General features: G+C 38.7%; 1 long non-coding RNA gene across 3 annotated transcripts in view; it reads left to right on the forward strand.

The window, feature by feature from the left end:
- Positions 1–4,289: 4,289 nt before the first annotated feature.
- The window catches only part of LOC113925099, a 108,433-nt gene continuing 95,570 nt past the window's right edge, over positions 4,290–17,152 (forward strand). For all 3 annotated transcript variants that reach the window (XR_003520910.2, XR_003520912.2, XR_003520911.2), the window contains exon 1: positions 4,290–4,816. This is a non-coding gene — a long non-coding RNA (uncharacterized LOC113925099). The remainder of the gene's footprint in view (positions 4,817–17,152) is intronic.

Below are 17,152 nucleotides of genomic sequence, written 5' to 3' on the forward strand. Positions count from 1 at the left end.
CCAGTTAGAATGGTAGAAATTAAAAAGACAGGAAACAACAAGTGATGGCGAGGATGTGGAGAAAGGGGAACCCTCTTACACTGTTGGTGAGAATGCAAGCTGGTACAGCCACTCTGGAAAACAGTATGGAGGCTCCTCAAGACATTAAAAATAGAGCTACCTTATGATCCAGCAATTGCACTAGGTATTTATCCCTCTTCTTTTTAAAGCCAAGTTCAATACCATCTCTTTTCTGGTGACTTCCCTGACTTTTGGGGGCAGAGTTCATTACTTTTGGTGCAATGTTCTTGTATTTAACTACAATACCATTTCATTTATATACTTGTATTATGATTATCTATTTATGTATATATTTCTCCCACTAATTTGCCTTCCTCAAAGGTAGAAACATATTCTATTTGTCTTTTTCTTTGTCTCCAGAACATTCCAGATTTCCTGATACAAGAGAGGTGCTTCAGGCACCTGGGTGGAGAGGTGCTTCATAAAAGTTTGCCAAAGTTATTAACAAATGTGTGAGGAATGGAGATAGATTTCCACAATGGAGGATGAGAAAGATGCTAGAGGGTATTCTAAGTTCTTGACTGTAAATCCCAGTAAACCCAGAAAAAGGTCTCATTTTGTTTTGTTGTTCTTAGTCCCCATTCATTAGAGAATTGTCTTCTTGTCTGTCCCAGTCATCCTTGCTGCTGAATGTCCTTTGTTTCTACTACAACCATATTGTGTTTGATGGGCAACAGGCAAATATTTCCAACTGTGCTCTTTAAAGAGGGATAAGTAAGCCCAGTCTTGAAGAACAGAATAAAATAAGGGAGAGAGGGAGAAGATAGAACTAAACCAAAAACAAAGAAAACTGCCGTTGTGAGCACTTTATATTAACCTTTTTAAATGCTGGATTATCCATTCTGAGCACAAATATATCAATCAGGGGAAATTATAGAGGCAAGGGATATGACAGCAGCTGCGTGGCTCGCCCTAACGATTCTGGACTGCCAACATTTCTCAGCTTGGTGGTACAGAAGAGGAGGACTAGGAATTACATGAGGTTGTGAGAAGAATACAAATGTCCTGCACACCATCAGAAAAAAAAAAAAAGGACCCTGAAAATGACTCCAAAACTTGCGGCTGAAATGGCTTTTTCTGGATTGTTAGAAGTGTGCTTTTCACTATGTCACTATCCTGCAATATCTGAAGTACTCCAAACTTGGAACTTTATTAAAACTTTATTAAAAGAAACATGAAAATCAGCAATTTTTAGTTCTTAGACAATAGAACTAGAGGAAAAACATACATATATATTTTACATATACTTACATTTACTGAACACACATATAAACACACAAAGAAATACCAAACACTGAAACACCACCAAGGACAAATGAGAATTGCCTATTGTTAAATGTTTAGAAGATTTTTCACCTAAGGTTATATGATCTAATTTCTGCCCAACACAATGCTTGATGTGTATTGTGGTTTTCAGCAAATATTGAAATTAATTTGTGGGATTTAAACAGAGGATGAAGTGTAGAAAAAAATAAACCTTTTCAATTCTATTGGTATCTGGTGCTTTGGGATCCTCAAATTTGCTTTTCAACCTTTTGTTCTGTTTTAACAAATTTGGAGTACGTAATTTAAAAAATAAACTGAAGAATTTGGTTAAGTCCCGGATTGATCTTGGGGATGAGCAGAACAAGAGTTCCACAAAGTTGCTGGAGGGCAGTAGGATCACACCAAAAGGATCCAGATCTCTCTTTCAGTTAATCTTCAAGTGTAATAGCAGGAAAATCTCCAAGGTTAGAGAGATAAACAAAACAATGTTGTTGTCCTCCTTTCAGAGGCTATTGGTAATGTACACAAAATATATAGTTGCATTCTGATCTAAACGATTACTCACCCATTCAATGAGCAATTTTTGAGCTCCTGTTATGTGGCAGGAACTACGCTATAGCAAATAAATCAGACAAGATGCCTGCCTCCATAGAGTTTACATTCTAGCAGAAGGATCATTATTTCTAGAAGGGCAAGTCTTAGGGATGCCCAGAATATGAAAAACGCTCTTTAAAAAAAAAAAAATCACATTGTATTCTCCTCTAATTACCAATCCACCTACTTTCCTGAAGGTAAATATGAAAAAATGGCAGAGGTCATGTGAAATGTTTACAACATTTAGGTTAAAACATTAAGAAAAATTTCTCAATGACAGCAACCTCTTGCCCCAAAGGGTGAAATCTTCTGCAAAACTAATATTTCTGTTAAATTTCAATCATCCTATAAGGTGGGGGACAACTGTGATAGTGTCCACATGTTTTTGTATTGATAAAATAGCCTGTCTAGGGAGGATTTTCTTTAACCATATGGGTTGTAGAATATAGGGCGATGCAAGTTCATTTCTTTCCTGGAGCGATGAAAATTCTTGAACTATTATTTGTGGTTATTACTATATCAACTTGTCCAAAGATCAGAAAAATGACAACATCACAAAATAGAAAAATAGGATTGTCTGTTACAAGGTCGCTTCCCTGAAATATTTGGCCAGAAGATATGTGACTTATAATACAAAAGCTTGCATGCATCAGTTGGTGGAATCAATATAGAAAAAAACAGCTTTTAAATACCTGAACTTTTTTTCTTGACACCCATCACTGAAAACCTTTTCACGATCAAGAACTCTTGAAAATGTTAGTGGGTCATCTTCATCGCATTGCAGGACTGAGTTCATGCAGACAGAAGTGTGCATAGGTTTCAGATTAGATCCTTAGAATAAAGCTTTGAAAACATTAACAATAACTACTATTGATTAAAGGCCGATTAGGTGCCAGTAGTGGGCTTGGAACTCTGCACCAGTTACTTGATTTAATACCACAGCCTTATGAGGTAGATACATTTTATAGATTAGGAACTCAAGATCAAGCACCACAATATGATTTGAAACTCAATCCAACTCCAAACTTCATGCACTTCCCATAATGCAACAATGTCTCTCTCAATAAGAGTTTGAATGGATGGAAGGATAAACAATGTACATTCCCTTACTGATGCACAGTTTCATGAGAGCTTCTTTATTAATACACATTACTTTGGTACTAAGACCAAAAAGCTAATTGTCAAACTGAGATCTTCTATAAATTTTATGGGACTGGAAGGCTTAATGGGTATTTTCAACACACTTCATGCAATAAGAGATTTTTTTTTCTTTTTTCTTTTTTTATTAACACAGGCAGGTAAAAAAATGTTCATTTCAATGCACTCTGTTTCAAAAACTATATTCTGGACATCAGTTCATAAACAAGAGTACAAAAAATAAAAATTCACATGAACACCTAATAAAAGATTTTTTTGTGAAATGAATTCATTTCGTGTCCACAGAAAGGTAAAATGCTATAATATATTATACCTGTAAAACTGATACAGTTTGTCTTACAGTGTGCATAAAATCAGTGGAAAGGTAGAAGAGTTTGACCAAAAAAATAGGCACAGGCATGCATTTCTGGGCTACATGATCTCAGGCTTGATGGTTCAGGTTTCTACTGTATATTTCCTTTAAAGAAAATTGTATTTTCTAACATAAAACCTCAGCAGGCATACACTTGGCTAACAAGGGGAAAACTCTGTCCCAGTTTTCCATAATAAATTCATGAAGGGATTTGAAGCAACCAACAGTCACTGCAGAAGGAAAATGAAAAAATGTTGTTCCCTGGCATTTTTTAAACAAACACAAAAGTTCAAGCTCTACAGCTATTAAGCTTTTTGGAGGCAACATAAACACAGGCTTATTTCTAACCCACTATAATCCTTGAATCAAACCCAATCTTCATTTCTGTTGTAATTTTTTCTGCAATAACCCAGACAGTGGGAACACGTGAGGCAGGGTCACCAACCCTGGGTTTCAGCTGGGTTCCTACAGTAGCACTATTAGGCCCAAGGTCTTCACTTTCTCTCTCCTATGTGAGAGACCTCACATAACAAGTACCTTCTTTTCTACTCTGTTTAGTCTACAGAGAAGCCCTTTTCTTTTGTGGAAAAGTACCATCTCTCCTCTTGATCTTTTTCTTCAGAAAAGGAAGAAGCATATCCAGGGAGGATGTGGTTGACATATTTGTCTTCCATGCGATCAGGGGGAAGGAAATTCTTTTCAAAACATAGTTTGATTTATGCAGGATCTCCTAGGATATTATAATGTGTTATGTGATCTTTGTGCTCAAGGGAACCTCCAGGGAACAAGGTCCACCCTCTGCCTCTCGACAGGCTGCTTAGAAACTACAGCAGCACAAAAAGATACAAACGGATCTGCATTTATAGTTCTGGAGATGAAGTTCCACAACTTTTGCTAGCCCTCCACAGTCAAAAGATTTGTCTGCTTTTGTCAAATCCTCTTTGCCATCATCAAAGGACTTATTAAAGAAATTCTCCTCTCAATAGAGAGCACAAACAGCTGGCCACCATCACCTGAGTAATAACCCCTCAGGAGCACAATGGACCTGGTGCACCATGAAGAGGAAATTTCCTAAGTGGACACAGAAATCTTGAAGAGGATGCTGTATGGGCAAACATTACTTAACTGTCTCCATGTACCTAGCTACAACCAGGCCCCATAAGTACAGGTGAGCAGTGCAAACCCACAGCTAAATGTGAGGCCACAGTCTTTCCTCACATCTGCAGTCCTGTTTGGCAGTGAAATGCACAGGATAGATGATCAATACTAACAAAGCTATCAACCTTGATGATACCGAGGCTCATTTATATGGAGATAAGTGCTGGTAAGGGAGTAGAGGAAAAAGGCAAAGTTAACCAGAAAGATCTACACTTCAATGAAGCAAAGGTAATTTTGTTATGTTTTTGATTTGTACCTGTGTCTACTTAATACCTATTAAATAAGTAATGATAATTAATATTTATCTACAGTGCACTGGTGATTTGCATCTTAATTGACTGATGTTTGTTGAGCTCTGTAGATGAAAGCTATAGTACGTGGTAAATGAAAAAATATTTTTAAAACTGTAGTTCTAATTATTTAAAATTTGATATTCACCCTCTCCTGCTATTAATTCCTTTAGAGGGACTTTGAGCAAAGGACTTAATTTTTGGTCTGGACCTTGACTTTCCTGTTTGTAGTACAAGAAGGTTGAAACAGATGATCTCTAAGGTCCCTTTACCTCTAACATTCTGTGATTATAATTAACTGTACAGCTGGAGACTGATAGAATCCTGGTCCTGGAAGAAATTCTAGAGTGGATTTAAATAGAATTGTTCCTAAGACAATCATGGAAGCATTTTTTTTTTACAGATTTCATTTATTGAAAGCTTATTATATGCAGGCACTATACCAACCACCTTCATATAATTCTCTCATATGTATCTCAGAAAAGTGTGATTTAGACATTCATCTAAAGAAAACAAGGCTCAGGGAAATAAATTGCTTAAGACATACAGAAAATGACAGTACAGGAAGTCAAAGCCAGTTTCTGGCTCCAAAATCTATGCTCTTAACCATTCTAGGCTGCCTTTGGCATAACTTCTCCATAATCCCAGTCCCTGGAGAAAGTCTGAACTTGCCCTTATACACCTGCTCATCACCCCATGATCTTCCTGTTTTCCTGCGGCTCAGAGCCAAGGTTCTTTTCAACTCAGAAAAACTAGTTTCCTATAAGAAATGAGAGTCACATTTCTTCTCAGTGTTTGTGTTCAGATATCTGTGAAAGTAGGATGGAACAAGCGACCATTCTGCCAGTCTCAAGTTCTAGCACAATAAGATTTTTCTTTAGAATTTCACCCAGGGTAACATGGTCTTCTGAATTCTTGTTTCCCTGTAGCAGTCTGGTAGCTTTATGCAAGCCACCAAAGTGTAGGTCATTCCCCTTCACCATAGGCTAACCAGTGAGGATCCCTCTGACAGACACTTGCCTCCCATTGTTTCTTCCCTCCTCCCTTTGTTCCTTTGCCCACTGTGCAAGCAATTAGTGAAACAGAATCTTTAATAAGGCCAATTGAGTCCAGCCCACATAGCTATTTTGTTTCTTTTTTTATTGTTATGTTAATCACCATATATTACATCATTAGTTTTTGATGTAGTGTTCCATGATTCATTGTTTGTGCATAACTCCCAGTGCTCCATGCAGAACGTGCCCTCTTTAATACCCATCACCAGGCTAACCCATCCCCCTACCCTCCTCCCCTCTAGAAGCCTCAGTTTGTTTTTCAGAGTCCATCGTTTCTCATGGTTCGTCTCCCCCTCTGAATTACTCCCCTTCATTCTTCCCCTCCTGCTATCTTCTTCTTTTTCTTTTTTCTTAACATATGTTGCATTATTTGTTTCAGAAGTACAGATCTGTGATTCAACAGTCTTGCAAAATTCACAGCGCTCACCATAGCACATACTCTACCCAATGTCTATAACCCAGCCACCCCATCCCTCCCACCCCCCACCACTCCAGCAACCCTCAGTTTGTTTCCTGAGATTAAGAATTCCTCATATCAGTGAGGTCATATGATACATGTCTTTCTCTGATTGACTTATTTCACTCAGCATAACACCCTCCAGTTCCATCCACGTCGTTGCAAATGGCAAGATCTCATTCCTTTTGATGGCTGCATAATATTCCATTGTGTATATATACCACTTCTTCTTTATCCATTCATCTGTCGATGGATATCTTGGCTCTTTCCACAGTTTGGCTATTGTGGACATTGCTGCTATAAACACTGGGGTGCACGTACCCCTTTGGATCCCTACATTTGTATCTTTGTGGTAAATACCCAGTAGTGCAATTGCTGGATGGTATGGTAGCTCTATTTTCAACTGTTTGAGGAACCTCCATAATGTTTTCCAGAATGGTTGCACCAGCTTGCATTCCCACCAACAGTGTAGGAGGGTTCCCCTTTCTCCACATCCCCACCAACATCTGTCGTTCCCTGACTTGTTAATTTTAGCCATTCTGACGGGTGTGAGGTGGTATCTCATTGAGGTTTTGATTTGGATTTCCCTGATGCCAAGCGATGTTGAGCACTTTTTCATGTGTCTGTTGGCCATTTGGATGTCCTCTTTGGAAAAATGTCTGTTCATGTCTTCTGCCCATTTCTTGATTGGATTATTTGTTCTTTGGGTGTTGAGTTTGATAAGTTCTTTATAGATTTTGGATACTAGCCCTTTATCTGATATGTCATTTTCAAATATCTTCTCCCATTGTGTCGGTTGTCTTTTGGTTTTGTGGACTGTTTCTTTTGCTGTGCAAAAGCTTTTTATCTTGATGAAATCCCAATAGTTCATTTTTGCCCTGGCTTCCCGTGCCTTTGGCGATGTTTCTAGGAAGAAGTTGCTGTGGCTGAGGTCGAAGAGGTTGCTGCCTGTGTTCTCCTTTAGGATTTTGATGGACTCCTGTCTCACGTTTAGGTCTTTCAACCATTTGGAGTCTATTTTTGTGTGTGGAGTAAGGAAATGGTCCAGGTTCATTCTTCTGCATGTGGCTGTCCAATTTTCCCAACACCATTTGTTGAAGAGAGTGTCTTTTTTCCATTGGACATTCTTTCCTGCTTTGTCAAAGATAAGTTGACCATAGAGTTGAGGGTCCATTTCTGGGCTCTCTATTCTGTTCCATTGATCTATGTGTCCATTTTTGTGCCCGTACCATAATGTCTTGATGATGACAGCTTTGTAATAGAGCTGGAAGTCTGGAATTGTGGTGCTGCCAGCTTTGCTTTTCTTTTTCAATATTCCTCTGGCTATTTGGGGTCTCTTCTGGTTCCATACAAATTTTAGGATTCTTTGTCCATTTCTTTGAAAAAAGTGGATGGTATTTTGATGGGGATTGCACTGAATGTGTAGATTGCTCTAGGTAGCATTGACATCTTCACAATGTTGGTTCTCCCAATCCATGAGCATGGAATATTTTTCCATTTCTTTGTGTCTTCTTCAATTTCTTTCATGAGTATTTTATAGTTTTCTGAGTACAGATCCTTTGCCTCTTTGGTTAAATTTATTCCTAGGTATCTTATGGTTTTGGGTGCAATTGTAAATGGGATCGACTCCTTAATTTCTCTCTCTTCTGTCTTGTTGTTGGTGTATAGGAATGCCACTGATTTCTGTGCATTGATTTTATAACCTGCTACTTTACTGAATTCCTGTATTAGTTCTAGCAGTTTTGGGGTGGAGTCTTTTGGGTTTTCCACATACACTATCATATCATCTGCAAAGAGTGAGAGTTTGACTTCCTCTTTGCCTATTTGGATGCCTTTGATTTCTTTTTGTTGTCTGATTGCTGTGGCTCGGACTTCTAATACTATGTTGAATAGCAGTGGTGATAGTGGACATCCCTGTTGCGTTCCTGAGCTTAGGGGAAAAGCTCTCCGCTTTTCACCCTTGAGAATGATATTTGCTGCAGGTTTTTCGTGGATGGCTTTCATGATATTGAGGTATTTACCCTCTATCCCTATACTCTGAAGAGTTTTGATCAAGAAAGGATGCTGTCCTTTGTCAAATGTTTTTTCTGCATCTATTGAGAGGATCATATGATTCTTGTTCTTTCTTTTGTTAATGTATTGTATCACGTTGATTGATTTGCGGATGTTGAACCATCCTTGCAGCCCAGGGATATATCCCACTTGGTCATGGTGAATAACCCTTTTAATGTACTGTTGGATCCTACTGGCTAGTATTTTGGTGAGAATTTTTGCATCCATGTTCATCAAGGATCTTGGTCTGTAATTCTCCTTTTTGAGGGGGTTTTTGTCGGGTTTGGGATCAAGGTAATGCTGGCCTCATAAAATGAGTTTGGAACTTTTCCTTCCATTTCTATTTTTTGGAACAGTTTCAGGAGAATAGGTATTCATTCTTCTTTGAATGTCTGATAGAATTCTCCTGGGAAGCCATCCGGTCCTGGGCTTTTGTTTGTTGGGAGATTTTGATGACTGCTTCAATTTCCTTAGTGGTTATAGGTCTGTTCAGGTTTTCTATTTCTTCCTGGTTCAATTTTGGTAGTTGATACATCTCTAGGAATGCACCCATTTCTTCCAGGTTCTCTAATTTGCTGGCATAGAGTTGCTCATAATATGTTCTTATAATTGTTTGTATTTCTTTGGTGTTGGTTGTGATCTCTCCTCTTTCATTCATGATTTTGTTGATTTGGGTCATTTCTCTTTTCTTTTTGATAAGTCTGGCCAGGGGTTTATCAATCTTCTTCATTCTTTCAAAGAACCAGCTCCTAGTTTCGTTGATCTGTTCTACTGTTCTTTTGGTTTCTATTTCATTGATTTCTGCTCTGATCTTTATTATTTCTCTTCTCCTGCTGGGTTTAGGCTTTATTCACTGTTCTTTCTCCAGCTCCTTTAGGTGTAGGGTTAGGTTGTGTATTTGAGACCTTTCTTGTTTCTTGAGAAAGACTTGTATTGCTATTTACTTTCCTCTCACAACTGCCTTTGCTGTATCCCAAAGATTTTGAACAGTTGTGTTTTCATTTTCATTGGTTTCCATGAGTTTTTTTAAGTCTTCTTTAATTTCCTGGTTGACCCATTCATTCTTTAGTAGGAGGCTCTTTAGCCTCCATGTATTTGAGTTCTTTCCGACCTTCCTCTTGTGATTGAGTTCTAGTTTCAAAGCATTGTGGTCTGAAAATATGCAGGGAATGATCCCAATCTTTTGGTACCGGTTGAGACCTGATTTGTGACCTAGGATGTGATCAATTCTGGAGAATGTTCCGTGGGCACTAGAGAAGAATGTGTATTCCGTTGCTTTGGGATGGAATGTTCTGAATATGTCTGTGAAGTCCATTTGGTCCAGTGTGTCATTTCAAGTCTTTATTTCCTTGTTGATCTTTTGCTTAGATGATCTGTCCATTTCAGTCAAGGGGGTGTTAAAGTCCCCCACTATTATTGTATTGCTCTCAATGTGTTTCTTCGCTTTTGTTATTAATTGCATTATATAATTGGCTGCTGCCATGTTAGGGGCATAGATATTTACAATTGTTAGATCTTCTTGTTGGATAGACCCTTTAAGTAGGATATAGTGTCCTTCTTCATCTCTTATTACAGTCTTTGTTTTAAAATCTAATTTGTCTGATATAAGGATGGCCACCCCAGCTTCCTTTTGGTGTCCATTAGCATGGTAAATGGTTTTCCACCCCCTCACTTTCAATCTGGCGGTGTCTTTCGGTCCAAAATGAGTCTCTTGCAGACAGCATATTGATGGGTCTTGTTTTTGAATCCAATCTGATAGCCTGTGTCTTTTGATTGGGGCATTTAGCCCATTTACATTCAGGGTAACTATTGAAAGGTATGAATTTAGTGCCATTGTATTGCCTGTAATGTGACTGTTACTGTATATTGTCTGTGTTCCTTTCTGGTCTATGCTGCTTTTAGTCTCTCTCTTTCCTTAGAGGACCCCTTTCAATATTTCTTGCAGGGCTGGTTTCGTGTTTGCAAATTCCTTTAGTTTTTGTTTGTCCCAGAAGCTTTTGATCTCTCCTTCTATTTTCAATGACAGCCTAGCTGGATATAGTATTCTTGGCTGCATATTTTTCTCGTTTAGTGCTCCGGAGATATCTTGCCAGTCCTTTCTGGCCTGCCAGGTCTCTGTGGATAGGTCTGTTGCCAATCTAATATTTCTACCATTGTAGGTTACATATCTCTTCTCCCGAGCTACTTTCAGGATTTTCTCTTTGTTTCTGAGACTCGTAAGTTTTACTATTAGGTGTCGGGGTGTTGACCTGTTTTTATTAATTTTGAGAGGGGTTCTCTGTGCCTCCTGGATTTTGATGCCTGTTTCCTTCCTCACATTAGGGAAGTTCTCTGCTATTATTTGCTCCAATATCCCTCTGCCCCTCTCTCTCTTTCTTCTTCTTCTGGGATCCCAATTATTCTAATGTTGTTTCATCTTATCCTATCACTTATCTCTCGAATTCTGCCCTCATGATCCTGTAGTTGTTTCTCTCTCTTTTTCTCAGCCTCTTTATTTTCCATCATTTGGTCTTCTATATCGCTGATTCTCTCTTCTGCCTCATTTATCCTAGCAGTTAGTGCCCCCATTTTTGATTGCACCTCATCAATAGCCTTTTTGATTTCAACTTGGTTAGATTTTAGTTCTTTTATTTCTCCAGAAAGTGTTTCTCTAATAACTTCCATGCTTTTTTCAAGCCCAGCTAGTATCTTTAAAGTCATGATTCTGAACTCTAGGTCTGACATCATACTAATGTCCGTCTTGAGTAGGTCCCTGGCCGATGGTACTACCTCTTGTTCTTTTTGCTGAGGTGATTTTTTTCGTCTTGTCATTTTGTCCAGAGGAGAGATGAATGAGAGAACAAAAAGCTAACAGGTTAACAACGTCCCCACAAATATACTGTATACAAATCAGAAAAGACCTGAAACCAGGGGAAAAGAAAGGGAAAGAAAGAAAAAAGAAAGAGAAAAAGAAAGAAAAAAAGATAAAAACAAAAACAGAACAATACAAAAAAAAGCAGAAATTGATCAAATATGATCAAGCTAGTGCATAGATCAATGCCACACACTAGATTTTGGGCATTGTTTGGTGTGTTAGAGAAAAGTGCCTCCTAAAATTTTAAAGGAAGAAATACATATATGTACAAGATAAGGGTTGATACAATGAAGGGATGGAAGATGATTGTAAAGATGAAAATTATAAAAGATTTTATAAAAGGAATGATAAGATAAGTTGTTTGAAAAAAGAAAGAAGAAGATTTAAAAAAAATAGAAGAAGAAAGGGAGAGAATGTGATCAGGCAGGAGACTAGAACAAAGGCATACACTAGTGATTTAGGGTATATTTTGATCTGTTAGAAGAAACTGTGTCTCAAAATTTTAAAGAGAGAACAACTGATATATGTATATATATATATATGCCAAAAATAAGGATAACTACTATGAAGGGATAAAATATGACTCTAAAAATGAAAAATAAAAAATGTTTTTTTTAAAAGGGATTGATAAGATATTGGTTGAAAAAGAGAAAAAGAAAAATTAAGGAAAAAAAACAGTTAAAAAAATTAAGTTTGATGAACTAATGAATCATGGTAAAAAAAAAAAAAAAGCCATGAATTCTATGTGCAGTATTCCCCTAGCGCTGGAGTTCTCCCGTTGTCCTTGATTGGTAAACTTGGTCTTGGCTTGCTGGCTGTTCGTGCTGATCTTCTGGGGGAAGGGCCTGTTGCCGTGGTTCCCAAATATGTTTGCTGGAGGCTGAATTGCCCCACCCTTGTCGGTCCGGGCTAAGCAATCTGCTCAGGTTTGATCTTAGGAGCTTTTGTTCCCTGTAAGCTCTCGGTACAGCTTTGGAGCACCAGGGCGAAAATGGTGGCCTCCCAATCTCCACCCGGAGGAGCTGAGAACTCAGGGCCTCGCTCCTCAGTGCGGCCCCAGAGAAAAGCAGTCACTCCCGTGTCCCCAGTCTCCGGCCGCACTCTGTGCTCACCCGGCCTGTGACCGAGCCTTTGTATCTCTGGCACCCGACCCCGTGTGGAGTCTCCAAACCCAGCAGATCCCTGCGGTGCGCTCCCGCGCCGCTCCTCCCGGGGGGAGGGAGGGGAGTCTCCCCGGATCTGCCGCTTGTTGGGTCCCTGCTGGAGGAGCAGTGGTCCGACTGGGCCGCGGATCACAGTTTATGGCCACCCCGAGCTGAGAGCCTGCACCTCGGCTCCATCTCTGCAGCCGGCTTCCCCACTCTGATACCTGGGAGCTCTGCTGCACTCAGGCACCCCCAGTCTTTCTGTGACCCCGAGGGTCCTGAGACCACACTGTCCCGCGAGGGTTCCACCCCCGCTTAGCCACTGGAGCAACGTCCCTCAGCGGAGCCGACTTCTAAAAGGTCCAATTTTGTGCTCCGCGGCTCTATCACTTGCCAGAAGCGGCCGACGGAGGCCCCTCCCCCGCCGTCTATCCTCCCGAATATCGCCTCGGATTCACTTCTCCGCACGTCCTACCTTCCAGAAAGTGGTCGCTTTTCTGTTCAGAGAGTTGTTACTCTTCTTATCTTCGATTTCCTGTTGAGTTCGTAGGTGTTCAGAATGGTTTGATCCCTACTCAGCTGAATTCCTGAGACCAGAGGAAATCTAGCTCTCCTACTCCCCCACCATCTTGCTCTGCCTAAGCTATTTTGTTTCTAATAAATCAAGTAATTCAGCTTAGATTGAGGAGGCTCTCATGTTTATAATATCACAGTCAATATCTCCATATTTCTGTAAAAAATAAGTAGGCATCCTTACTAATATTTTCAGAATAGGATCTCATCTTTCTCTTTGTGGAGTGGGCTGGTGGTTGTGCTGCTGTGGCTAAAGTTCCTTGTCTTAACCAGAGGCTTGAGAAGATGACTTAGCAGTCATTTACAATATTTTTTTTTCCATAAAAAGGAAGTGAACAGACAAAAGTCCACAGAGTTTTGTTCATCTTGGGTACAAGGGATTTGAACAAGGATGGAGTAACCCTTTTGTGGTAATAGTTCTCAGTACTTCCCTTCCACGATTCTACAAGGATAGGTGGATCCCATTAAATAACATAATATTTATGCTGAGTGAAATAAGTCAATCAGAGAAAGACATGTATCATATGACCTCACTGATACGAGGAATTCTTAATCTCAGGAAACAAACTGAGGGTTGCTGGAGTGGTGGGGGGTGGGAGGGATGGGGTGGCTGGGTGATAGACATTGGGGAGGGTATATGCTATGGCGAGCACTCTGAATTGTGTAAGACTGATGAATCACAGACCTCTACCTCTGAAACATATTATACATTATATGTTAAAAAAAATAAAAGATAGTAGGAAGGGAGAAATGAAGGGGGGAAATTGGTGGGAGAGATGAACCATGAGAGACTATGGACTCTGAAAAACAAACTGAGGGTTCTAGAGGGGAGGGGGCTGGGGGGGTGGGTTAGCCTGGTGATGGGTATTAAAGAGGGCACGTTCTGCATGGAGCACTGGGTTTTATGCACAGACAATGAATCATGGAACACTACATCAAAAACTAATGATGTAATGTATGGTGATTAACATAACATAATAAAAAAAGAAAACAAGGCAAAAAAATAACAATATTTAAAGCTTATCTTCAAATGACCCTTAGTTGGTAGGAATTATCAATACCTATTCAATCTCTTTTGACTTCTTCAACATGTTAGCAAGGTAAAATGTAATCTTATTAAATTAAGATTTGAAATTCAGGTCTAAAATATTCCCATAGCTCTACCTGAGAATGGAGAAGCTTTAGGAGCCACACAAATGAACTAGATTTAAAGAATTTCCTTAACAAATAGCACTAACTGGTCAATAATGTGGTGTGATTGCTCATAAAACCCATTGGTAAAATATCTAAAGTGAGAGGCTGAAGCTCTTGCTTTTCTCTACATTTTTCAGATAATTGGGCTCAGTACTGTGAGCCAGTAGACTCCTATTAATGCCATTTTTAGACTACTATTTTAAGGAAAATAGTGTCAAACCTTAGTATATTCTAAGAAGAGTGTCAAAATGGCAAGTGGATTAGAAACCCTGCCAAATAAGACGTAGTAGAGAGATAATGACTTATTTGTTTAGAAAAGAGAAGATTTGTTTGGGGGCAGGGAGTTCCCACCCTGAGAAAGGTGAAGGCATGTTGGAGAACGTTAAATGTTTCAACTCTTTTGTGTGGAAGAGGGATCAAACATTCAGTATGACTCTAAGGATAAAACTAGGGTCAAGGAGTAAAACAAGAGAAAGCCAGATTATAGTTACTTATGAGGAAATACATTCTAATACCTACAGCTTTGCAGAAATGAGAGACACTAAATTCCTCTTCTCTAGGGATGTCTGGGCAGAGCCCAAGTGTACAGGTTGCAGAGATATTGTAGCACTGGGTATGGAGAAAGAGAGCAGGAAATAATTCATAATTTAAGTTGCTTTCTATGAAAGACTACAACTCTGTAGTTTATGTTCTCACTGAAAAATATGATCTATATTTGTTTGATTTCCTTGAAAAACAACATGAGCTTAATAAAAAAGAGAGAGAGAGAGAGAGAAATCTGAGGGATAGTCCAGCAGCAAGCCCTGGTTTTGACTGCTGCAGAGGAATATTATCTTCTATTCTGGTCTCTCGACCGCACCGTACATTTCCCTTCAGTCTGCAAAGGAGTCTAAAAATCAGGGCCTATACATGTTGACATAGCATCAAATATTAGACTACTATTAATTTTCCCAGAAACTGATCGGCCAATTTGCATCCAGGCTGCCAAATAGGGTGGTTAAGTTTGGATAACTTGTCTGAAAAGACACTCTTGTTAGAGTACAATAGAATAGTTATTTTTCGTAAACTTTTTCAATTTAAAAATTGGTTAAATCTCCATTATTAAGTAGAAAAGTATGTGGAATTTCTTTAAGATATAAAATTTTAAAGTACAAATTTATTCTAAAAGACACACACAACATTATGCATTCAGAATAACAAGAAGCTCTTTCCCTTTTGAGAATAGTCATGATTTTATTTTGCCTTCCCTTAGTTTTTAATCACTATCCTTGTTGTCTAAAAGGCGAATTAAATTGTTCCAGTGTTCAGTTCTTTGTTCATGCAAATAAATGAAATCTCTTTGTGAATTCCATTGTTAACATAAAAATCTAATTTCGAATTCTTAGTTACATCCAATCAATATCCTACCGCAGATAACATCACAACTATCAATTAATTGTACTCTTTTTATATTTTGGTTGAAATGAAGATTAAACAGTTGTACATTGCGAAAAGAAAATTTTTGTAATCTTGGGAATATTAAGAAGGCTTCCCTGGCAACTAAGTTTTGCAAAGATCTATGGCCTTGTGTGTTATAAGCAGAATAACATGATTGTGACCTACCCTGTCTCTCTCTTTTAGATGGAGGAAATTTTCACCTTTTTGAAACAGTATTATTTACCTTGTACTAAGTTATGCTGCAGTAATGATTGACTTCAAATCATCTTTCCTTTAAAACAAATGTTTATTGCTCGCTCTTGTTACCTAGCCACTGGTGGTTGGCCCATCTGGAAGACCTCTGCTTCATCTCTTATTTATCCAGTGACCATGGTTGATTGAACAGCCTCAATCTTGGATTACTGAGCTCATGGCAGAGGGAAAAGAAAAGGCACAATTTTTTTTTTCATGTTCCATTGACTAAATCAAGTCACAAGTATGATGTCAGCTGGTGGAGTAGGCATGTCTAGGGAGGAGCTATGTAGACCTTTGCGTACTGAATGCAATGCTAGAAGCATCAAAAGCATCCTTATAGTGTAGCAAATGTCACTGTGAATAAATATGTCTGGAAACATTTTATCTCATCTGCTTTGTTCCTTCTCAACTATTTAAATGATGTGGTCAATTGAATTTTGCCAAGTTGCCGTATTTCATCACTTGTTGTTGTGTCCTTAGCCTTTTTAACCTCAGATTATTTGCCTATAAAATGACAATTCAGTAAAGCCTCATTGTGAATAACCAGGGAATATGGTACTTTATCCAAGGCCTTTTTCCCCTCTAAACTAAAAGAATACAGTACTACACGAAGCTTCCACATGTATTTTTCTCATTAACACTTCCTAGTAAATGGATATTAATTCATGTTACTATAAATTACAATACAGTGTCTAAGCTGCTATGGAATTACACCTCACAGCTACAGAAATACCTGGAGAGCTGCTGGGGAGTAATGTGATTATCACAAGCAACACCAGGGAAATAATATAATTTGTTGCCTACTATAAAATGCTACCCCATTTCTCTTAGAAGCTTGGCAGGTTGAAATAAATTCTTGAAAGTCAATTTATTAGATTAAAAAAAAAATCCCACCATTTCCCCCTTCCTTTCCTTACCCAGAGACCTTTAACAAGCAGGTGTAAAAATCAGCAGGCAACCAAGCTTATTGAGGACTTTCTTGAAGAGAAAGTTTTAGAATTAGTTAGGAGAACATACTCTGAATAGCATTGGTAAGATTACTGCCCCAATAATTTGTAGTAGGTTACTGTGAAGAACACGTTGAAATAAAAATAAGGATTAGATAGGTATATTAAAGGAGAAAAGGAAGAAAGGGGGAAGGGAGAGAGAGAGAGAAGGAATGTCATCAGAGAGCAACAAGATTATTTCTACTGGTGCCATGGATTCATCAAAAGATGGGAGATTATAGAGATGCCAGGTGCTGATATAAAGCTGAGTTTTTTTTTTCCTTCTT

This window comes from Zalophus californianus, chromosome 2 (genome assembly GCF_009762305.2).
Source record: "Zalophus californianus isolate mZalCal1 chromosome 2, mZalCal1.pri.v2, whole genome shotgun sequence".
NCBI lineage: Eukaryota > Metazoa > Chordata > Mammalia > Carnivora > Otariidae > Zalophus > Zalophus californianus.